Genomic DNA, 25,531 nt, shown 5'->3' on the forward strand with positions numbered 1-25,531 from the left:
CCTATCTATTTAAGAGCACAGACCTGCCTGACAAAAGTCGTAGGAAATTATGTAACCTAGTCCTCAAAAGGACTGCAATCACAACTATTCCCTACTCCCAAGCTATCTGTAGATTTGTGCGAAAATTGGCTTGAAATTAACACTCAAAGTATAGCGCACACAGCAACAGCGGTGCCGTCTAACACGCAGCTGCAGCAGTGAGAAAATGGAGGCTACGTGGAAAATGGCTGGGTCTTATAGGGCAAGAACATGTGACATACACTGCCAATGACACATGCCCTTGCTTGTGTGAAAAAAAGCAGTTCGCTCCGTGTGTGTGCTGCTGATAGGCTGACAGATTGCACCTCCCCACTGTAAATGCGGGAAAGAGAAAAAAAAACTGGAGATCTTCATTATTTATGCAGAGATCCATCCCCTGCCCCTCCCCCCGCCCCGCTGTACACTCAAACTGCGTATTAACATTAATTTTCAGCATTACTGAGAAAAAATCCAGTTATGATTTTGGTGCACGAACAGTTATCGAACATAACCTCGAACAGCCGAATTTTTTTCAAATTGTTCGTGCTCGCCGAACGGCTCAAACACCGCCCAAAACAGCTCGAATTTGAGATTGGCGAACAGTTCGAGTCGAACACCGCTCATCTCTACTCTGTAGTTCTCTGCACGGTCGTCGAATTTCGAAAGACTGGTATTGATTAGCTCCCTGCTCACCATGAACCTGGCAAACTCAGACATGTCTGATTTTTCACTCCTTGTTACCGTATCAACTTGTGGTGCCTCTTGGGCGCATACGCTATCTAGCGTGAAGGGGTGAGCCGTTCCCGGGTAGAAGGATGTTGCGGAAGGTTGAGCTGTGGTTTGGTCTCTGGAGATTCTAATGACTGCTGTCTTAACTGTGGAAGCGGGCTGGAGAGCACCTTGTGGACATCTTGTGGTAATGTCTGTTCTTGAGAGAGCGCGTTGTGGTGTTGGTATTGGATTTTTGCAGGTAATACGGGCGACTCCGGCACCGCAGGTTGAGCTGACTTTGCTTTGTCGGGTTGAACATCACTCAAAATAGGGGGCGCTGCAGGAATATGTTTCAGCACGTAGTCGCTGGTACGATCAGCTGGGTCATCTTCCTCCTGTGGTGGTAGGAAAATTGGGTCGAGACTTGGCTTCAATGCTAGTTCAAGTACTTTTATCTCGGCTAAAGCGATTTCTTCTTCCGTCTCTATTTGAAGAATCTTTATCCGAGCTTCTGCTCTCTCCTTTTTCTCTCGAGCTTCTGCTTTCTCTTTTTTCTCTCGAGCTTCTGCTTTCTTGACTTCTGCATCTGCTTTCTCTTTTTTCTTTTGAGCTTCTGCTTCTGCATTCTTGACTTCTGCATCTGCCACTACTTCTGCTTTCTTTTATGTGAAGGAACGTCTCACCTTGGATCGCTCTGCATTAATGTGGGCCTCTAGAATTCTGTCGCTCAGGGCTGAACTTCTTGAACAAGATGATATGTACCACTGAGCAGAATGTTTAAATGAGTTTGACCAATGTGATCTGGTTTCTTGCAGTTGAGCGATGCAAAGTTCCGTTTTATCTTTGGTGTCCTGTACCATGGCGCCTCTTTCTCTGTCTAGTGATTCTGCCTTGCTTAGCTCTGACAAGGCTTCCTTGATATTAGAGTCTTTTAGAAAGGTAGCGTACCTTGTAAACAGCCTCTTGTATCTTTCATGAGCCGTGTCCATAGTTTAATAGTGTCCTGTAGACTCGCTGCATCATTTTTGTAGCGTTAGATGCTTGACATGAGGGAGGCGACTCGTTCCCATAGTTCTTCCAGGTTTTCGCTGAGCTCATCTTTTGTGGTATGGAAGTTCTCAATGGCCCTTAGCGTTGGTTTGAGAGAGCGTATTGGTCATGTGGTTTGGTCTGTTGCAGGTGCGGTCTCTGCTTCCTGCTCTTCAGCACTAGGGAATTGCACGGGATGTTTGTCGGCCATTTTGATTTTTTGGTGCTGAAGGTTACTGCACAACTCCTGTCACTCCAGTAATATTTTGGGTGAATTGCAGGGTTTCTGGTCTGGGTGATTGTTGATATGTGGGAAAAGTTATAGCAGTCTATGGTAAAATATGCAGAAAGTTTCTTTACACAGTGTGATCTGGAGTGAAGCTGCTCATACATAAACTGTTCTTTCTTGTGCAAGGAAAGAGTAATTCACACCTGAGGAATGCTTGGGGAAGTCTGCGGGAAGCTTCTAGGAGAGTGAAGAAGATTTCAGGCACGCTGTGCCTCTCCTCAGACTTCTTGCCTGTTGCTTGGGAGATTCCTGTGTGAGCAGCAGCTGCAGTCTGGTGTGCAGGGGCAGGGGAACACCATGACTGGACACCAAGGGAACCTTTGACTGGACTGTTCAGTCTCCACATAAGGCAAATGAAGGTGAGCCTGGGTGATAAGGGGCCGTGAGAGTTCCTTCCTTCGTATCCTTGAAGTGAAGCAGAAAGGACCATCACATCTATGCTCAGTGTCCGTAGACTTGAATGTAAACCACAGCGTTGTTTCAATCCAAATCTTGGTTTATTAGAACCTGGATACAGCACTATACTTGTGGGTACAATACAGTAACTTTCTCTGAAGTCGCTGACACAGGTTGATGTGTGTTTTGGTAGTCAGAAACTGATGCTTTCACAAGCCAGTAAATGTCTGTCTTTCTCACAGCATGAGGAACGGAAAAAAGGTGGCTGCTGAGAGGAAGTGACCCATGAACTGCAGTGAAAACACACCCATTATGAATAATTAAAATTACAGATACAATAAGTAACACATATTGGCCAGCAGGTGGCAGCATAGCAATATGACTAACAATAATAATACAACTAACTAAAGACAAGCAATGCAAACTTATACTACCAATTATACGACTGAACTGCCGAATAGCAATTATATCTGGGGGACAGCACAGGAAGAGCACATGATGAACTGTGAGTGGGGGGTGGGGAGAGCACATGATGAACTGGACATGGGTGGAGAGAGCACATGGGGGTGGGGAGAACACATGGGGAGTGGAGGGTGGAGAGAGCACATGATGAACTGGGATTGGGGGAGAGGAGAGCATATGATGAATAAGGAGTGGGGGGTGGGGAGAGCTAATGACTTGGGAGTGGGGATGGGGAGAGAAAATAATTAATTTAGGGCGGGGAGCACAAATTACAGTATAATGAACTGAGGGTGGGGGACGGGGAGAGCAAATGATGAATTGAAAGTGGAGGAGGAGAGCAAATGATAATGAACTGAGGGTGGGGGACAACAAATAATGATGAATTGGAGGTGGGGGAGAGTAAATGATGATGACATGGGGATGTGAGAGACAGAGGACATGACAAAATTAATTGGGGCGAAGGGGGGCATGTAAATATAATGAATCAGGAGAGTGGGGGCGTTGAGGAGGACAAACTGTGACTGGTAATGAATTGGGGTTAAGAGTACAGGTGCTAATTAATTTATATATTTATTAGGTGGCGAAAGTGGCTATTTATAGTTTGTGGGGGCGCAGTGGTGGATTACAATTTATATTTGAAATGGTGGGTTGCATAATAACTAATTATATATTAATGTTGGGTGCATGTCTGTATTCAGCTGCGTAGTGTAGAAGTTGGGGAATGTGCTCTAGATAACTAAGTGTTATTTTATGCAGTGACGAGTCCTGGCCAGAAGAAGTGATGGCGATCTACGGTGGATGAAGGAGAAAAGCGAAGATGAAGTACTTCTACTAGAGATGTCACTGGTGAGTCAGTGTGTTATCTGTACACTGACACTATATACTATGTACAAAGCTCCTGTGTTTAATGTCACTGGTGATCCCTGTATTACCTGTACACTATATACAGAGCTCCTGTGTATAATGTCACTGGTGATCACTGTATTACCTGTACACTATACACTATATACAGAGCTCCTGTGTATAATGTCACGGGTGATTCCTGTATCACCTGTACACTATATGCAGAGCTCCTGTGTATAATTTTACTGATGATCACTGTATTACCTGTACACGGACACTATATACAGAGTTCCTGTATATAATGTCACTGGTGATCACAGTATTACCTGTACACTGACACTATACACTGTATATTTTGTACAGGGCTCCTGTATATAATGACACTTATGGTAACATTATTATTGTGTTTTTTTTTATCAATGATCAATATTGTATTTGGTCACTATAGAGTGGCAATATGTAGTCTGATCACGATGTGGAGAGATTTGTTCCTTGTATGTGGTATTATTTGGTTACTATGTGTTGGTAAGATGTGGTCCACCTTGGTGTGACAGTATTTGTCCCTTGTATATGACATTATTGGTCATTATGTGGTGGTAATTAGTGTTGAGCGAGCATGCTCAACACTGCTCGTTACTCGCCCGAGCATCTCACTACTCGGGATGTTCGGCGAGCACCGAGCATTTCCGGGTTACTCGGGCGGGAACTCGGGTCTCCGCCCTGCACATTTGGCGCTCTTTACAGAGCCAATGAACATGCAGGGATTGCCAGCCAGTCACTGTAATGCCGCAGTCATGTTGTTTGTGGGCATTACAGTGATGGGCTGGCCGCACAGCGTCACCTCAAGTATTTAAAACCGGGCGCCGCCGTCTTGGACACAGTCGCTCCAGATCAAACAGTGTAGGGTCAGTGCTGCTGAGCTAGGGAGAGATTTATACTGAAAAATAGTTAGTGTAGGGTCTCTAAAGCCTGCCAAATCAAACAAACAGTCCTTCTCAGGACTAATATCCATCCCAGATATGAGGCAGGCAGGCAGGCTGTATAGGAGACGCAGTGGTTATACCAACAAACACTGCATTACAGTCCTGTGTGCTCATGCTGGTCAAATTGCTAGATTTATCCCCAGGTCTCAACGGCCAGGAAAAATCCTTTTTTTTTTCATCTAAATCCTGTTTTATTTTGTTTTTTCCTCAGTCAGACTGTACAAATACTCGTCTTATTAACCTTTTGTTACCCCCCCCCAAAAAAAATTTAGTGTCTCGCTGACTGTTCAGACACCAATATACTATATCTGTTTAAAAGAGTCTGGTGTAGGACAGAGAACTAGAACTGTGTTTTTCCTCTTCCACGGTTCAAATCTGGGTGTTATTAACCTGCTTGCCATTTTTTCCATAAAAAAAACAGTTTCAGTGTGTTGCTGACTGTTCAGACACAAATATATCTATTTTAACAAGTCTGGTATACACCAGGAAATTATAACTGTGGTTTTGCAGTTCCACGGTTCAAATCTCTGTGTGATCCACTTTTTTTGCATAAAAAAAACATTTTCAGTGTCTCGCTGACTGTTCAGACACCAATATATCTGTTTAAAAGATTCTGGTGTAGGCCAGAGAACTAGAACTGTGGTTTTCCTCTTCCACGGTTCAAATCTCCTTTTTATTACCCTTTTGCCATTGATAGTGCGAGTGAAAGCTATTTTACTTCATTTACAATGGGCAAGGCGCGTGGCAAGGGACGTGGAACTGGACGTTCTGGTGATGATGCATGCAGAGGATGGGGCCGTGGTCAAGGTGAAAATGTGCCACAACCAACAGCCACATCTTCTCGCTCCCAGTTCTTGACCGAATTACTAGGGAAGCACACAACAGCACCACTATTGCGAACTGATCAGTGTGAGCAGGTTATTAATTGAATAGCAGATAATACTTCCAGTTACCTGGGCACCACCACCTCCAGTCTGTCTTCCTCACGGTCAAGTCTTAGTAGCCGTGAGTCTCGACCGCATACTCCTCCTCACCCTGATGCTCCTTCCTCCCACCATGCCGAGTGTCGTCAGACAGCAACTGATCCCACAGTTGGACACTCTGAAGAGCTGTTCACTGGTCCATTTCCATATTTGTACCCCTCGCCTGCTCCATTTGAAGTGGTGGAAGAGGAGATCCCATGTAGCGATGGCCAAATATTTGAACAGCCACGGCCACAGGAAGTTGACGCTGGCAATTTGTCACAAGAGGTGGACGATGACTAGACACAATTGCCACGAAGTGAGGAGGAGGACCGTGGTGCGGAAGTGGAAGAGGAGGAGGTGGTGGATGATCTAGTAACTGACCCAACATGGCATGAGGACACGCAGAGCAAGGCCAGCAGCACACAGGGGGAGGGAGGCAGAGTACCCCAACAGGCAGGAAGAAGCAGTGTGGTGGCAGCAGACAGAAGACGGGCAACTGGAATTTTTTTAAAGACTCTGCTGATAACCCCAAAAAGGCCATTTGTACCACCTACTGGGCCAGCATCAGCAGGGGTGACCAAACTACCAGCCTGACCACCACCAGCATGATCAGGCACATGTTAGCAAAGCAACCGACTTTGTGGGGCGAACCCCAGGGTCCACGACCAGTGTCAGCGGGTGTCACCACTGCTTCTTCCGCTGTTGTGCGTGTAAGAGAACCCCCTGTTGTGCGTGCAAGGCTATCCCCTGTCCATACTGCATACAAAGATGCCCCCTCCTCTCAGTCTTCACTTGTTATGGCAGTTTCTCAAGAAACAGCATCAACGTCCATGTCCACGTCCCACCGCAGCATTCAATTGTCCATATCCCAGAGCTTTGAATTAAAACGCAAATTCGCAGCCAACGCCCCACAGGCCACAGTCCTAAATTCACACATTTCACGACTGCTTGCGTTGGAAATGCTGCCTTTTAGGCTGGTGGAGACGGAATCCTTCCGCAACCTTAGTAATCCCTCAGTACTCGGTCCCCAGCCGACACTATTTTGCCCGGTGTGCCATCCCCGCACTACACAAGCACGTGTCCCAAAACATCTGCCATGCCCTCAACAACGCAGTTACTGGGAGAGTCCACCTGACAACGGACACGTGGACAAGTGCTTGTGGCCAGGGACGGTACATTTCCCTGACGGCACACTGAGTAAACATAGTGGAAGCCGGGACCCAGTCGGACCTTGGGATGGAACACATCCTCCCCACACCGAGGATTGCGGGCCCTAGGTCAGTCAGAGTTGCTCCCACAGTGTACAGCTCCTGCGCATCCTCCTCCTCCTCCTCCTCCTCCTCATGTTCAGCCTCCATCTCAGATATCACCACATCAGTTACAAGCTGGAAGCACTGCAGTACTGCCTCAGCCAAGGGGCAACAGGCTGTGCTGAAACTCATAAGCTTAGGTGATAAACCTCACACTGCTTGTAAGTTGTGGACAGCTGTGAAAGAGCAGGCAGATCTGTGGCTGAGACCGCTGAACCTATATCCAGGCATGGTCGTGTGTGAAAATGGCCGTAACCTGGTGGTGGCTCTGAGGCGAGGCGAGATCACACACATACCATGCCTGGCTCATGTGCTTAACCTCGTGGTTCAGCGGTTTCTTAAATCGTACCCGAGTTGCCAGATCCGCTTGTCAAAGTATGCCGCCTGTCAGCTCATTTTCGCAAGTCGGCTACAGCTTCCGCCGCCCTTGCTGTGTTGCAGCAGCGTTTGCAGCTTCTGGCACACCAACTGGTGTGTGATGTCCCCACACGTTGGAACTCTACCCTCCACATGTTGCAAAGGATTTGTGAGCAGAAGAGAGCAGTTGTGGAGTACCAGCTGCAACAAGGCCGTCGATATTCAGGTCAGACTCCACACATAAGACCTCAGGAGTGGACCAAGATGTCTGACATATATACCATCCTGACAAACTTTGAGGAGTCCACCAAGATGGTGAGTGGCGATGACACCATCATTAGCGTCAGCATCCCACTTGTCTGTCTTTTGCAACGCTCTCTGCAGAGAATTAAAAAGGAGGCATTGCAGCCAGAGTATGATGAGATGGATCAAGAAGCCGTAGCGGGCGATTACACACAGCCCAGCCTCATCTCATCCCAACGTGCATTGGGGGACAATGAGGGGAGGGGAGGAGGAGGAGGAGGAGGAGGAAGAACAGGAGCTGGTATCATGCGTTGTAGACGGTAGTACCTGTACAACTGTCATACCGTCGGTTCAGCGTGGGTGGCCTGAGGACAGGGGGAGGAGGAGGAGGAGAGCATGGTCAGTCGTCATCTTGGTGAGGACACAGAAGTCTTGCCCGTTACCAGTCTGGCACGCATGGCTGAGTTTATGTTACGCTGCCTTAATCGTGACCCTCGCATTGTCAAAATGTTGGGTGACAGTCATTACTGGTTGGTGACACTTTTAGACCCCCGCTACAAGGAGAACTTTCACTCTCTTATTCCTGAGGTGGAGAGGTCTACAAAAATGGGGCAGTACCAGAAGGCCCTTGCTGCAGAACTGTTAAAAAAATTCCCATTTGAACACGCTAGCGGCAGAGGTCACAGTTCGTTTACCAAGCAAGGCGTACAAGCGAGAGAGAGGCAACTCCAATCCAGCAGAGGCTGGGGAACACTGTCCACGTTCTGGGACAGTTTTCTCAGACCCTCCCTTCGGACAGACCCTGAGGCGCGGGGTACTCTCACAAGGAGTGGAAAGTTTCAAAAGATGGTGAGGGAGTACCTTGCCAACCGTACCAGCGTCCTCAGTGATTCCTCTGTGCCTTTTAATTATTGGGTATCCAAGCTGGACACTTGGAATGAACTTGCTCTGTACGCCTTGGAGGTCCTGGCCTGCCCTGATGCTAGCGTGTTATCGGAGCGTGTTTTTAGTGCCGCTGGGGGAATTATAACTGATAAGTGCACTCGCCTGTCAACTGACAATGCTGACAAGCTGACCCTTATCAAAATGAACAAGGGCTGGATTGGGCCAGACTTCTCATCACCACCAAATGACAGCAGAGTAACATAAAGTCAAATCCACTGTGTTATTTCGGGAGGTGTATTCCCATGGACCGCTTCACACCCACACATGGGTATACGCTTCCTTATTTCGGCTGTTTTTTGCTCTTCTCCTTATCCTCAGCCTCCACTACCACTGTACCACCAGGGTGACCGTGGTCCGTGTTGCCAGCATTTCAAGTTACTTCGTCCTAATTTTTGTCAGCTTTTGCTTGGAAGGCATAAGCAAAGACTATGGGAGACCCACTCCCCAATAATGGAAATAATGTTTTTAATATGCTGCACTGCATAGCTCTTGTAAAGGGCATTAAAATCGCCTTGTTAAGCTACTGTGACCTCCATGTCTCTTCCAAGGTGCATTAAAACAGTCTTGTTAAGCTACTGATACCTCCACCACTCTTCCAAGGGGCATTAAAACCATCTTAATAAGCTACTGCGACCTCCACCACTCTTCCAAGGGGCATTGATATTGTCTTTTTATTCCACTGTAACCTCCACCACTCTTCCAAGGGGCATTAAAACCATCTTGTTAAGCTACTGCGACCTCCACCACCATATTGTCTTTTTATTCTACTGTGACCTCCACGTCTCTTCCAAGGGACATTAAAACCGTCTTGTTAAACTACTGCGACCTCCACCACTCTTCCAAGGGGCATTAAAACAGTTTTGTTAAGCTACTGTGACCTCCACGTCTCTTCCAAAGGGCATTGATATTGTCTTTTTATTCCACTGCGACCTCCACCACTCTTCCAAGGGGCATTAAAACCGTCTCGTTAAGCTACTGCGACCTCCACCACTCTTCCAAGGGGCATTGATTTTGTCTTTTTATTCCACTGTAACCTCCACCACTCTTCCAAGGGGCATTAAAACAGTCTTGTTAAGCTACTGTGACCTCCACGTCTTTTCCACGGGGCATTGATATTGTCTTTTTATTCCACTGCGACCTCCACCACTCTTCCAAGGGGCATTAAAACCGTCTTGTTAAGCTACTGTGACCTCCACGTCTCTTCCAAGGGGCAAAGATATTGTCTTTTTATTCCACTGCGACCTCCACCACTCTTCCAAGGGGCGTTGATATTGTCTTTTTATTCCACTGCGACCTCCACCACTCTTCCAAGGGGCATTAAAACTGTCTTGCTAAGCTACTGCGACCTCCAAGTCTCCTCCAAGGGGCATTAAAACCATCTTGTTAAGCTACTGCGACTTCCACCACTCTTCCAAGGGGAATTAAAACAGTCTTGTTCAGCTACTGCGACCTCCACCACTCTTCCAAGGGGCATTAAAACCATCTTGTTAAGCTACTGCGACCTCCACCACTCTTCCAAGGGGCATTGGAATTGTCTTTTTATTCCACTGTAACCTCCACCACTCTTCCAAGGGGCATTAAAACCATCTTATTAAGCTACTGTGACCTCCATGTATCTTCCAAGGGGCATTAAAACCATCTTGTTAAGCTACTGCGACCTCCACCACTCTTCCAAGGGGCATTGGTATTGTCTTTTTATTCCACTGTAACCTCGACCACTCTTCCAAGGGGCATTAAAACCGTGTTGTTAAGCTGCTGTGACCTCCACATATCTTCCAAGGGGCATTAAAACCATCTTGTTAAGCTACTGCGACCTCCACCACTCTTCCAAGGGGCATTGATATTGTCTTTTTATTCCACTATAACCTCCACCACTCTTCCAAGGGGCATTAAAACCGTCTTGTTAAGCTACTGTGACCTCCACGTATCTTCCAAGGGGCATTAAAACCGTCTTGTTAAGCTACTTTATTCCACTGTAACCTCCACCACTCTTCCAAGGAGCATTAAATCCGTCTTGTTAAACCACACTGAACTCCACAGCTCTTCCAAGGGGCATTGAAATGTTGTTTTTAATTAACTCTCACCTCCACGACTCTTCCAACGGGCATTGCATTTCCTCCTAATTTTAGTCAGCTTTTGCTTTTCAATGCCATAGGCGAACACTAAGGGAGACCCACTCCCCAATAATGGGTAGAAGGTAGAAGGTTTTTAGCTCGCTGTAATTCACGTCTGTTTCAAGGGGCATTGCAGTTCCTCATAATTTTTGGAAAGCCGTAGGCCAACAGTGTACAGGAGACCCAGTTGCTATAAATGGAAAAAACGGTTTAGTTAACGCCCTCTGACCTCCATGTCCCTTCCAAGGGGCATTGGAGTGCCTCGAAATTTTTGGTAGGCATTGCACTCACTGTATGCCCTATAACTGTGTAGCCAAACCGCTCCTTTTGGTACAGAAACATATCCTACAAGACATGTGTGGTTGACTGGCCTGATATTGATGTGAATGGTCCCTGTTCCTCCTGCTCTTTCTCCTTTGCCACCACCTCATCCATCATTCATCACCTGAAGCTTTGTTTTAACGGGAGTCATAGAACTGGGATAGTAGCAGGAAAACATCCAGCAATCCTCAGAGGAGGTAGGATATGTGCCAAAACTCTGACCACCTCAGGCCTAGCCTCTACTACATACATGCGCTTGCATTCCAAGGAATAGAAAGCTAAGGAGATGGATGGCCTCATGATCATGAATAATTTACTCATTGTGTCTACCTTCTGAACTTTGTGTTGAAGCCTGATTGACCCAAGACCCTCAATCCTCTATGTCTGGAGGATGTGTTGCATCCCAGTGTCCAACTGTGTCCTGGCTTCCACAACATTAACCCAGTGTGAAGGCTTCAGTGAGATGGACCATCCCTGGCCACATTCACTTGTCCACGTGTTTGTGGTTAGGAAATCCTTCAAATAGGGGTGGCTGGGGACCGTTTATGGACACCCAGCCGTCCCCAGGTGTTATGATCTGCTACAAGAACTAAGGAAAGAAAGGAAAACTGTCCCTACAATAGGACTAAGCTGATTCCCTACGATGCAGCGGGCAACCTGTTCCTTGTGAACAGACCCGCCTTCGTCCTCAGCTAGTCTGAATGCAGACCTATAGATATAAGGGAGGGGTCCCTAAAAGTACTAAGGACTGGGACAAAATAGGACACCTCCTAGCAGAAGTTGTAGCAGAGCAAAAAGACAAACAGACAAAAAGTACTTAGAGGTCCAAGGACCAAGCAAACTAAAGAGATAGGTACAAAGCACCTGGCTAGATTATGAGTCAAAGTAACACTGAAGTCCAGCAAAGCCAGGAGGGCGGAGCTGGAATAAATAGGCAGCAGGTCACGTGACCACAAAATAGAAAAAAAACTAACAGGAGGGTTCTAACACCAGGCGTCTGGGGACAGTGTGTGGGCACCCGGCCGCGGGGCGGCTGGGGACCGAGAATGGACACCCGGCCGCCCCCTGGCGGCTGGGGACCAAGCGTGGACATCCGTCCGCCGGGTGGCTGGGTACTGAGTATGGATACCAGGCCGCCGACGCAGCCATGACGTGGTGGCCAGATTCCGCCTCCACATGCCTAAAAGGCCCAATTTCAAGTGCAAGCAAGCAGTATGTATTGCAGCCTGGGGGTGGGTGGGTGGCAGGCTGCATACTTGCGCTTACATTGCAAGGAATGGGGGAGGTACAATTGAACACTGCCCTGGGACAAGGACTTGCACTGGGATAGTTGCAAGTCTCTATCTTTTGATGTGGCAAGGATCACTTCTAATGGGCACACTTTTAGGCAGTGACCTGGGTGTCAGAGATGCTTCCAGGGGTCTTCCCCATGCTGTTCCCATGTCTTTTCAGCACTGTATGCATGTGTCACACAGCACATGGCCAGATAAGGTTGTAAAATGTTAAAATGACATTTCCCAGTGAATGCATTTGTCACGGTTGAAAGCAATACAAAAGTGCAAAAACGTATAAAAAATGCTACTTGTGAACATAGCCCAAGGAGTGGAGGAGTATTTTTGTTTTTGGTTATTTATTTTACCTTATACACAAGTCTTTACCCAGGAAAGGATGTTCCTTAACATATTTCACAGGAAAACCGTTTCAGTTTAGTTTTTGAACGTTTTATTGTGAGCCCGTAAAAATGGCTTAATACCTCTGACCACGTTGTTGACAGCAGTGACTTGGGGTCAGAAATGCTTCCTGGGGAGATCCCCATGCTGTCCCCATGTCATTTGAGCACTGTCACTATCGTTTTGGGCACTTTTTAGGCTTTCTACAGACTGCCGGGGGTGCCACCGCAAAAATGGTCGGGTCTCCCATAGACTAACATTGGGCTCGTTGCTCGGGTCGAGCCCCGAGTATCACGGTGCGCTCGGCCCGAGCTTCGAGCACCCGAGCATTTTAGTGCTCGCTCAACACTAGTGGTAATATATGGTCTGGTCACGGTGTGGCGGTATTTGTCCGGTATTATTTGCTCAATATGTGGTGGTAATATATGATCTGGTCATGGTGTGATGGTATTTGTCCCTTGCATGTGATATTACTGGTAATTTTAAAAGATGTACGTGACACATTCCCTTAAAGAAAAATAAATAAAAATATACCTAAAAAGAGTATTGAAAGGCATGACCGAAAACAGCACCAGCAAAAAAATTGAGTGCAAAGCCCCCCAGGTATATCCCAGTCCTTAATATAATTAATATACTTTTGGATAAAAAAAGAGTATTGGATATTTTAAGAAATGTTTAATAGGTTAGAGTAGAATAGGGCTCGGCCAAAAGAGTATACCTTGTCATGGTGGCGGCTTAAAAAATCTTTTGGCCAAATCAAAAGATGCTGGCGATAAATGTGATATTGTGTTCAATGTGAACTGGTAATGTGTAATTGGTGAGGACGTGGTGCAGAAGTGGAGTTTTTCCAAGAGTGGGCAGTGTGACTATGGAAGGTTCGAGTGATGGAGGCGGAGCTGGGGTGGAGCCTGGACAGAGTCTCAATGGAGCCTGAAAATGTTGCCAGTATGGGACCCTGAAATTCCTGGTGTAGCCCTGTACGTGAGAAGCAGAAAGAAGAGGCTGCCAGTGTAAATGCGGTTATAGGTGTAAATGTGACATAGACTTCGGGATTGAGTAAACCAAGGGACTCGGCGTTATTCACTGTATGTGAAGGTCCTCTGCTGCATGGCATGGAGCAAGATGGATGTGAGAGGCAGTAAAAAAGGAACTGCCAGTACAATTGCAGTTATAAAAACAAGGGAAGCATGAAGCCGAGTGAAGGAGGAAAATAAATGATCGAAATTTGTAACAGTGGAACTCACGCTTCAAATAGGAGCACTTCACTCAGAATCCATTTCTGTTTTTGCCTTGGATAAGTTACCTATTGGGGTGGTGTTGGGGCTTCCATAGTTGCTCATTCACAATCCTTTTATTGATTGGTGTCAGAAGGAAATTGTTAAGTGGGGCCCAAAATGTCATAACAAATGTCTAAGCTCTGTGCAAGTAAGTCTGGAGGGTCTACCAGGGTACCAGGGGACTTCGGATATGTGTTCTCGGAAAAAGAGGCAGACATTTTGCCACCCCATCGTCCTTATGACTGTGCTATTGATCTTGTTCCTGGTGCTAAATTACTTAAATCTCTCCTGTATAATTTATCTGGGCCTGAACGTAGTACCACCATGAAAAGTTATGTGAACGAAAGTTTACGGAAGGGTCGTATCCGTCTTTCCTACTTCCCTGTGGCTGCTGGATTCTTCTTTGTAAAAAAGAAAGATGGGGGGCTCCGTCCTTGCCTTGATTTCCGAGAACTGAACAAGATCGCGGTTAAGAATACATACCCACTTCCACTCATTCCCGATCTTTATAATCAGCTTACTGGGGCTAAACTTGATCTTAGAAAGGCTTACAATTTAATACGTATCCGGAAGGGTGATGAGTGGAAAACTGCATTTTAATTTCGGAGGGTCTATTCAAAAATCTTGCCATGCCTTTTAGGTTAAAAAATGCACCAGCAATGTTTCAAAAGTTTATGAACGATGTCTTTTCTGATTGCATTAGGAGATTTGTGGTTATTTACCTTGATGATATTTTAATTTTCTCGCCTGATTTGGACTCTCACCAGGAACATGTCCAAGTTGTATTACAAAGATTGAGGGAAAATTCTTTGTTCGTGAAAATTGATATATGTATTTTTTCTCTACAGGAGGTTTCATTTCTGGGATACAGCTGATGGTTTTAAAATGGATCCTGGGATGGTGCAAGCTATAATTGATTGGATTGAACCTAGTGACCTGAAAGCATTGCAACATTTTCAAGGATTTGCCAACTATTATAGGAAATTCATTAAGGGGTTTTCTCAGATTGTTAAATCTCTTACTGACCTCAAGATTTGGCCACCAGATGCTATTGGGGTTTTTGAAAAATTGAAAAAATATTTTATGTCTGCTCTTGTTCTGATCCAACCCAATCCTGCCCAGCGCTTCCTCCCTGACACAGGCCTGCGCTGCTTGATGACGTCATCATGCAGAGCAGGTCTGTGTGTCAGGGAGAAAGTTACCGGAGACGAGGATGCTGCAGGGGAGCGAACTGAGTTAAGTTGTGTTTTTTATTTTTTTAACTGAAACTGGGGAAGCTGGGGAGAGGAACAGGAGAATGAAGGGGGGCTGGGGAGAGCAATGAGAGGAGTCTGGGGAGAGCAATGAGAGGAGTCTGGGGAGAGCAATGAGAGGAGTCTGGGGAGAGCAATGAGAGGAGTCTGGGGAGAGCAATGAGAGGAGGCTGGGTAGAGCAATGAGAGGAGGCTGGGTAGAGCAATGAGAGGAGACTGGGAAGAGCAATGAGAGGAGACTGGGAAGAGCAATGAGAGGAGACTGGGAAGAGCAATGAGAGGAGACTGGGAAGAGCAATGAGAGGAGACTGGGAAGAGCAATGAGAGGAGACTGGGAAGAGCAATGAGAGGAGACTGGGAAGAGCAATGAGAGGAGACTGGGGAGAGCAATGAGAGGAGACTGGGGAGAGCAATGAGAGGAGACTGGGGAGAGCAATGAGGGACTAGGGAGAGAAATGAGAGAAGGCTGGGGAGAGCAATGAAAAGACTGAGGAGAGCAATGAGAAAGCAGGGGGAGCAATGAGGGGCTGGGGAGAGCAATGGAAGGAGGCTTGGAAGAGCAATAAGAGAAAGCTGGGGAGAACAATGAAGGTCTGGGGAGAGCAATGAGAGAAGGCTGGGAAGAGCAATGAAAGAAGGCTGAGGAGAGCAATGAGAAGCCTGGGGGGAGCAATGAGGGGCTGGGGAGATCAATGAGAGGAGGCTTGGCAGAGCAATGAGAGAAGGCTGGGGAGAGCAATGAAAGTCTGAGGAGAGCAATGAGAGAAGGCTGGGGGAGCAATGAGAGAAGGCTGGGGAGAGCAATGAGAGAAGGCAGGGGAGAGCAATGAGAGAAGGCAGGGGAGAGCAATGCGGTGCTGGAGAGAGCAATGAGAGGAGGCTGAGGAGAGCAAGAGGAGGCTGAGGAGAGCAATGAGAGGAGGCTGGCGAGAACAATGAGAGGAGGCTGGGGAGAGCAATGAGGGGAAGCTGGGGAGAGCACTGAGTGGAAGCTGGGGAGAGCAATGATGGGAAGCTGGGGAGAGCAATGAGGGGAAGCTGGGGAGAGCAATGAGGGGAAGCTGGGGAGAGCAATGAGGGGAAGCTGGGGAGAGCAATCAGAGGAGGCTGGGAGAGCAATGAGAGGAGGCTGGGAAGAGCAATGAGAGGAGGCTCTCACAGAACCTCCATAAGAGAAGGATGATGAATTTTATGACAATTCCCTTGCCCTTTTTTTGGAACGAAATGCACGGCAGAAACACTTAAATTTGCGTAAAGTGGCTCATCAAGGGGACCAGCCCCCCTATCCAAATGAACTTTCTTACTCAATTTATTGCATGCTATCTGTAAATTATCATTGATTAATTCAAATTCGCTGACATATACACCACCTAGGTAATATTCATGACAAATTTAGAAACCCTCATGGAAACATTCAGTGAGAGGTTCCACTTCCCTCTCTTTGGATAACGGGCAAGCCATGGACCAATTCTCTGATGCAATTTCGGGACCCAGTTTAAAAGGATGTTTGGCTTGCCCGAAACACAAAATTGCAGAGTGGGTGCCCCCACAGATGGAGCATTTGTGATGAAATTTACATGCTGAAAAGAATAAGCAATGACCTTCATTAAAAAGAAAAGCCAGTATGCTCCTTTGGAATGTTGTGCAGTGTCCCTGATACTTGTACTGGCAGCCACAGTCCCACTTGAAAAAGGACGAGTTTGATTTAAAGCTAAATTGAGTTGCAGCCACACATCTGTTGCCTTCCATGCCCAACCAGTTTTATGTGTGAAAGCCAGCCAATGGCAAATTCTTCATCCTATCATCAATGTGCAAATTGTGGGCAGTGAAGATAGTATCTGAATAGATGAAACGCTCAGCTTCTTTTTCTGGAAAATATTGGCAAATGACATTGGCAAGGTGGTAAAACTGTGAAGCCAATTGCCAAACGTCTTTGCGACCTTTGATTTTCTTGTGGAACTACACTCCTTGTTCACAGTAGTATGATCGACTGAGATCAAGGACCAGATGTCCACATATTTATTCTTTCACATATTTTCCCTGATCTTGGCTGAAATACAGTGGGTACGGAAAGTATCAGGCCCCTTTAAATTTTGCAGCCATTTGGTAAATTCTAAAAAGTTCATTTTTTTCTCATTAAAGTACACTGCACCCCATCTTGACTGAAAAAAAACAGAAATGTAGAAATTTTTGCAAATTTATTAAAAAAGAAAAACTGAAATATCACATGGTCATTGTTAGAACCCTCCTGTTAGTTTTTTTCTATTTTGTGGTCACGTGACCTGCTACCTATTTATTCCAGCTCCACCCTTCTGGCTTTGCTGGACTTCAGTGTTACTTTGACTCTTAATCTAGCCAGGTGCTTTGTACCTATCTCTATAGTTTGCTTGGTCCTTGGACCTCTAAGTATTTTTGTCTGTTTGTCTTTTTGCTCCGCTACAACTTCTGCTAGGAGGTGTCCAATATTGTCCCAGTCCTTAGTACTTTTAGGGACCCCTCCCTTATATCTATAGGTCTGCGTTCAGACTAGCTGAGGACGAAGGCGGGTCTGTTCACAATGAACAGGTTGCCCGCTGCATCGTAGGGAATCAGCTTAGTCCTATTGTAGGGACAGTTTTCCTACCTTTCCTTAGTTCTTGTAGCAGATCATAACAGTCATAAGTATTCAGACCCTTTGCTCAGACACTCATATTTAAGTCACATGCTGCCTATTTCCTTGGGATCCTCCTTGAGATGGTTCTACACCTTCATTGGAGTCCAGCTGTGTTTAATTAAACTGATAGGACTTGATTTGGAAAGGCACACACCTGTCTATATAAGACCTCACAGCTCACAGTGCATGTCAGACCAAATGAGTATCATGAGCTCAAAGGAACTGCCCAAGGAGCTCAGAGACAGAATTGTGGCAAGGCACAGATCTGGCCAAGGTTACAAAAGAATTTCTGCATTACTCAAGGTTCCCAAGAGCACAGTGGCCTCCATAATCCTTAAATGGAAGAAGCTTGGGACCACCAGAAGTCTTCCTAGACCTGGCCATCCAGCCAAACTGAGCAATCGTTGGAGAAGAGCCTTGGTGAGAGAGGTAAAGAAGAACCGAGGCAGTGTGGTTTCCTGAGTGATGGCAAATGGTCTGTATGATATTCATGCACTCAATCTTCTACCAACTCTGGGATCTATGATATAATTTTTTACATACTATTCTCATGATCTACCTTGGGTGGCTATTTTGTAATAATTACTAATCTAAATTCTCTGACTTATTGAGATGAAGTTATACACTCTAATATCTGTGTATAGAATCTAATAGTTGGCCCCTTGATCTCTTTACATCATGTATCTGACATTGTTATTATTAATCTAGAAATTGGCCTTTTGATCCCCTTATATTGTGCATCGGACAATGTTATTAATAATGTATTAGATTGGTATTAATAAGCCATATACACGTTATTTTGGATATCTCTTGTATGTAAATTACACCTGATAATACATGTATTGAACTCTTATGTAAATTTTGTATTATGTCCATGAATTAATTATGTTGCCACATTAGATCATACCTAGAACCACACTGTCTCAAATTTTAATGGGTCTTTTTTAGGGGCATATTTTATAAGGGCTGTCTGCTGTTTGTTAAATAAACTTTTGTATCTAATAAATCTACAAAAATACATGAAATTTTTGCTATTGATTTATTGTAAATGAGGAATGAGAATTGGTAATTGTTGGAGAAGAGCCTTGGTGAGAGAGGTAAAGAAGAACCCCAAGATCACTGTGGCTGAGCTCCAGAGATGCAGTAGGGAGAAGGGAGAAAGTTCCACAAAGTCAACTATCACTGCAGCCCTCCACCAGTCGGGCCTTTATGGCAGAGTGGCCCGACGGAAGCCTCTCCTCAGTGCAAGACATATGAAAGCCCGCATAGAGTTTGCTCAAAAACACATGAAGGACTCCCAGACTATGAGAAATAAGATTCTCTGGTCTGATGAGACAAAGATAGTTCTTTTTGGTGATAATTCATGTGTGGAAAAAAACAGGCACTGCTCATCACCTGCCCATACAATCCCAACAGTGAAACATGGTGGTGGCAGCATCATGCTATGGGGGTGTTTTTCAGCTGCAGGGACAAGACGACTGGTTGCAATTGAAGGAAACATGAATGCGGCCAAGTACAGAGATATCCTGGATGAAAACTTCTTCCAGAGTGCTCTGGAGCTCAGACTTGGCCGAAAGTTCATCTTCCAACAAGACAATGACCCTAAGCACGCAGCTAAAACAACAAAGGAGTGGCTTCAGAACAACTCTGTGACCATTCTTGACTGGCCCAGCCAGAGCCCTGACCTAAACCCAATTGAGCATCCCTGGAGAGACCTGAAAATGGCTGTCCACCAATGTTCACCATCCAACCTGACGGAACTGGAGAGGATCTACAAGGAAGAATGGCAGAGGATCCCCAAATCCAGGTGTGAAAAACTTGTTGCATCATTCCCAAGAAGACTCATGGCTGTACTAGCTCAAAAAGGTGCTTCTACTCAATACTGAGCAAAGGGTCTGAATACTTTCTACATTTCTGTTTTTTTTTCAATCAAGAAAAGAAAAAAAAATTAACTTTTTAGAATTTACCAATTGGCTGCAATGAAACAAAGAGTGAAAAATTTAAAGGGGTCTGAATACTTTCCGTACCCACTGTATGTGTACCCAAAAGAGCAACACTGCTAAATATTGAGTTACAAAAACATTAAGCCAAAACATTGAGTCAGTCAGGTGGAGGTGTAGCTCCCCTGTAGTCACCAAAGGGGCAGCAGCATTAACAAACTAAGTAGCCTGTAAAATTTTCTGCAATAAAGAGACTATAGCGTCTCAAAATATAACCTCTTTCATTAATCAAACGCTAATGCGAGGAGACTCACCAGATGAGGGTGTCCCCACGATATCCGAGGTTGCATATATGTCTCCATCGCCAATAACCTGTTCAAGCGCAACGGGAAGGGAAGCTTCGGTACCTTCCTCTTCTAAGCCGATCTGACCGATTTCAACCTCGAATGTTAATTGTGCACTTATTTTTTCCTATTTTGGATGGCTTTCTTGAATCCAGTGACTACTAGGCTTCCAGTAAACAAGCCGATGACGCATCAGGAGCTGTCTCAACAGGAATGGATGTTTGATCCTCTAATGTAGATGAAGAATAAGATGTTACCTGATGAAGTTGAAGATGTTCTGAGTGGCCAGCCGTGTCTTTTATGATGTTACCTGGTGGAATTGCGCTACTTTTGTCAAGTATACCAATGTCTTCTCCCTCGATGTCTCCTGCCACTCACATCTGAAAAACAGGACGCTTGACAAGAAAACAATTGTTGACCAACAAATAGAGAGCTTCCAGTACCCCCCATAACCCTGCATTCCAACACCTGGCCACTGCAACTTGACACTGGCAAAAAGAGGTTATGCTCTACAGTAGTGTGTTGAACAGGATGCAAATGGGCTTGGTTGGAGAAAGTCACACTGAGCGGATTCTTTATGGCTACTCCCAGCCATGGAGCTAGGGTCCAGTGAATCTGTCAGCACACTTATAGTAGAGCATTGAGGCTCCCTCCTGCAATAAGCCACCATTTGTGTGGTGTCTCTGCTTCTCTTTGGTGACTCAACCAAATGGGCTGTTGTGCCCAATGGAACAGCTACCCTTGTGCATTCCACACTGGAAGTAGGCTGCATGGAGAGCAGATGGGTTACACCAAAAGCTTGCTGTCAAGATCTCCGAGTCGTCGATTCTGTGACCCGACGCCAGTCAAATGATGGAAATTGCAAAGATTACTTTTTTCTTCAGAGCACCCGAATAGACCAGTGAGCGAGCCCTCTTTTTTCTATTAATCATTTTTGGGATCACCCTCCTGGGACATTGCAGCAGGTACGTGTTCACACTATTAGAAGTTTGACAGCCTTTTTTCTGACCATGCGTCCCTCCCACTAATTCCTTCTATTCCTTCACAGGTGGTTTTAACTAGCTCTACCAGCCCATACATTGTAGGTTTAAAACCCAAGCAGAGACATATTGTCCATACAGGCTTACAGCCCATCATTAACGATTTTTGTGCCTCAATTATTGCTGAAATATTAAATATGGCTTCAGGAAACAATACTAGTAACAAACTTTTACAACACAGGTGTGTTTCTAGTTTTTGAAGCATGAAGCCACATTTCTCTGATCCTGTACACGCTCTCTAAGGGTTTTTATTTGATAGGGTTTTTAGGTCACACATCAAATCCCTTACTTCCTCCTACCATTAAAAATGTTATATATAATGCATACTACTCTAATTTTAATACTTAACCAACATCTGCCATGTACCTGTCATTTTCACTGGTACCACTCATTTAGAAATTACATTTAAAAATTCTCAGCATACTCTACAGCGTGCTAGGTCCACCAGGTTGTCCTAATGGCCAAAAAGCAACCTGGACTATGTGAGACCTGTTATACTTTGTGGAGGGCTGTGTGGGTATCATACTGTTTGGGTATCATACTGTGTCGGGGTAACCATACTTTGCTGGGGGGGGGGGGGGAGTATGGTCATCACACAGTGCGTGTGGAAGGACAACCCTTGTGTTTCCTTATGAAAAGGTTCATCTTACATTTGATCATAAGGAAAAACTTCCTCAATTGTAGACATTTTTTTAATAAATGTCAAGGTTGACCCATGACTTTGTCCAAATTTTTAATTTTGGCCCTTTGTGTGTTTGTTTTATATTCATGAGTTACATAGTTCGTGCAGTTGAAAAAATACACATGTCCATCAAGTTCAACCGGGGAATGGCAAAGGATAAAGGGAATGATGTATAGGTACATCCATAATGCATTATCCAGCCTGCCTGAAAGAGCAAGTTTCTCCCTCCTGATGCCGAGTGTCAATACCTATCCCCATTATTCTTTAAATTTGTATGCCTATTAAATTTGTACTTTTATATATTATTCCTATAATTTTTTTCCCCTATATCTCTACGGAAGTGGATTATGCTAATGAATAAATTCTGTTTTTTTGTCTGGTATATGAGAAATTTTAGAACATAAAACCATGCAAATAGAATTTCGTCTTAATTTTAGAGGTCAGCTAATTAAATGCTATTTGCATGGCTACCCTGTGTGAGTGTCGGGCTCTAAGGAGATTTACGTTTTATTAATAACTAAGACGCTCACTTACAGGTTAACGGATACTGGAAGCCTGTGCTAGCATTTCTTATGCTGTGTTGCTATCAGTGTGTCAAGAGTGGGAGAAGAGGGTTGCATTGACATTCCAACACAATGGGAAGCACTTCAAACACATTTTATAAGTGGTCATAAACTTGTAAAAAACTCATGAAAGAATAAAGTTACATTAAAACCAAGCACACCATTGTTTTTCTTATGAAATTCTCAATAAGTTTGATGTGTCATATGATCCTCTTCCCATTGAAAAAAATAAAGTTGGATCCAAAATGGCCAACTTCAAAATGGCCGACATGGTCACTACCCATCTGGAAAAGTTTTCCTCCTCCCATATAATAATGTGCCACAAACAGGAAGTTGATATCACCAACCATTCCCATTTAATTTAGGAGTATCCATATAAATGGCCCACCCTGTATATCTATAATAAACTCATTTTAGTGCACTGTCTGGATACACTTATTATAATAATTCATTAATAATTATTAATAGCAGTAATAAGCAACAACTTATATTTACTGTGCTTTTGCTCTAAGCTAACGCACAACTAATCAGCAGGCTTTTCCTTGGAATTAGATTTGCGGAGCTCCCAGTCCTGTAGGTGCAGGTGTTCACGTAGCAGGGCTAAACTGCTGACCTTTGATACTGATTAAGACAGGTAAATCAACATACGTGATTGTTACCATGGAGACAAGTTGTGCTACTTTTTCCCGATAATTCATTGTAAGAACGAGTATGACTTACATTTAGCTTTCACTCTTTACCATGTAGTTACAGCGAATCTAGTTTTACCTAGATTGCCACTCACATGTGCAAACTGTTTAAGCTATAATCCAAGAGAAAAAATTGTAGACGGTGAACCATAATAATGTAAAAACATGACATTTTAATAAGTAGCAGGGGCAATAACTGTATATATTTCCCCCATAGGGACACAAAACATCAGTCCCCACCTTATTGTACATACAGTACAGACCAAAAGTTTGGACACACCTTCTCATTTAAAGATTTTTCTGTATTTTCATGACTATGAAAATTGTACATTCACTCTGAAGGCATCAAAACTATGAATTAACACATGTGGAATTATATACTTAACAAAAAAGTGTGAAAGAACTGAAAATATGTCTTTATATTCTAGGTTCTTCAAAGTAGCCACCTTTTGCTTTGATGACTGCTTTGCACACTCTTGGCATTCTCTTGATGAGCTTCAAGAGGTAGTCACCGGAAATGGTTTTCACTTCACAGGTGTGCCCTATCAGGTTTAATAAGTGGGATTTCTTGCCTTATAAATGGGGTTGGGACCATCAGTTGTGTTGTGCAGAAGTCTGGTGGATACACAGCTGATAGTCCTACTGAATAGACTGTTAGAATTTGTATTATGGCAAGAAAAAAGCAGCTAAGTAAAGAAAAACGAGTGGCCATCATTACTTTAAGAAATAATGGTCAGTCAGTGTCAAAAATTGGGAAAACTTTGAAAGTGTCCCCAAGTGCAGTTGCAAAAACCATCATGCGCTACAAAGAACCTGGCTCACATGAGGACCGCCCCAGGAAAGGAAGACCAAGAGTCACCTCTGCTTCTGAGGATAAGTTTATCCGAGTCACCAGCCTCAGAAATCGCAGGTTAACAGCAGCTCAGATTAGAGACCAGGTCAATGCCACACAGAGTTCTAGCAGCAGACACATCTCTACAACAACTGTTAAAAGGAGACTTTATGCAGCAGGCCTTCATGGTAAAATAGCTGCTAGGAAACCACTGCTAAGGACAGGCAACAAGCAGAAGAGACTTGTTTGGGCTAAAGAACACAAGGAATGGGCATTAAACCAGTGGAAATCTGTGCTTTGGTCTGATGAGTCCAAATTTGAGATCTTTGGTTCCAACCACCGTGTCTTTGTGCGACGCAGAAAAGGTGAACGGATGGACTCTACATGCCTGGTTCCCACCGTGAAGCATGGAAGAGGAGGTGTGATGGTGTGGGGGTGCTTTTCTGGTGACACTGTTGGGGATTTATTCAAAATTGAAGGCATACTGAACCAGCATGGCTACCACAGCATCTTGCAGCAGCATGCTATTCCATCCGGTTTGCGTTTAGTTGGACCATCATTTATTTTTCAACAGGACAATGACCCCAAACACACCTCCAGGCTGTGTAAGGGCTATTTGACCAAGAAGGAGAGTGATGGGGTGCTACGCCAGATTACCTGGCCTCCACAGTCACCAGACCTGAACCCAATCGAGATGGTTTGGGGTGAGGTGGACCGCAGAGTGAAGGCAAAAGGCCCAACAAGTGCTAAGCATCTCTGGGAACTCCTTCAAGATTGTTGGAAGACCATTTCCGGTGACTACCTCTTGAAGCTCATCAAGAGAATGCCAAGAGTGTGCAAAGCAGTCATCAAAGCAAAAGGTGGCTACTTTGAAGAACCTAGAATATAAGACATATGTTCAGTTGTTTCACACTTTTTTGTTAAGTATATAATTCCACTTGTGTTAATTCATAGTTTTGATGCCTTCAGTGTGAATGTACAATTTTCATAGTCCTAAAAATAGAGAAAAATCTTTAAATGAGAAGGTGTGTCCAAACTATTGGTCTGTACTGTATATATTAATATAAGGGACCCTCTGCAGTTATGATGGAGCAACCAATAAAAAAATCATAATCATAAACTAGCGATCGGTTATAGTTATTAGTTGTAAATATATGTAGTGTAGTGTAGGTGTATTGATATATACTCACGGACTGCCATCTTCTCCGGTGTCCAGTTGCTGCTGTGGTCACGTGATGAGTATTCTGACTTATCAGATCATACTGGGGTTTATGTGTGAGCCAGACGTGGCTATTACAATGTAAGTCTATGATGCCTCGTTCTGACACTCCATAGACTTACATTGTAAGGCCTCATTCAGATGTCTGAATTTTGTGTACGAGTGTTATCCGTGGTTTTCACAGATAGCACTCGTACCTGTGATAGTCTATGAGTCCATTCACATGTCCATGATTTTTAGCGGACATCCGAGTGTTTTCTGATTTCCACAGACTGTCACAAAGAATAAGGTGGAGACACATATTTGTCTTGTTTTCTCTCCACGTATGAGAAAAACGATGACGACACTTGGACCACACTACTGTTTTTCTCATATGTGAAAAG

The 25,531-nt window shown here is 44.7% G+C and overlaps 2 long non-coding RNA genes across 2 annotated transcripts in view; one reads left to right on the forward strand and one right to left on the reverse strand.

Moving 5' to 3' along the window:
- LOC141166468 (uncharacterized) overlaps positions 1-19,016 on the forward strand; it is a 29,626-nt gene extending 10,610 nt beyond the window's left edge. The window contains exons 2-4 of the long non-coding RNA XR_012251299.1: positions 2,174-2,406; positions 3,662-3,751; positions 14,782-19,016. This is a non-coding gene — a long non-coding RNA (uncharacterized lncRNA). The remainder of the gene's footprint in view (positions 1-2,173; positions 2,407-3,661; positions 3,752-14,781) is intronic.
- A 1,082-nt stretch (positions 19,017-20,098) lies between these two features.
- On the reverse strand, positions 20,099-23,035 carry LOC141165218 (uncharacterized). Its single transcript, XR_012251098.1, has 3 exons — positions 22,904-23,035; positions 20,434-20,503; positions 20,099-20,352 (listed from the first exon to the last, which is right to left on the reverse strand). It is a non-coding gene; the product is annotated as an uncharacterized lncRNA (long non-coding RNA).
- Between the last annotated feature and the right edge of the window lie 2,496 nt (positions 23,036-25,531).

This window comes from Phyllobates terribilis, unplaced genomic scaffold (assembly GCF_046119375.1).
Source record: "Phyllobates terribilis strain yellow unplaced genomic scaffold, ASM4611937v1 Scaffold_11__3_contigs__length_659146591, whole genome shotgun sequence".
NCBI classification, from domain to species: domain Eukaryota; kingdom Metazoa; phylum Chordata; class Amphibia; order Anura; family Dendrobatidae; genus Phyllobates; species Phyllobates terribilis.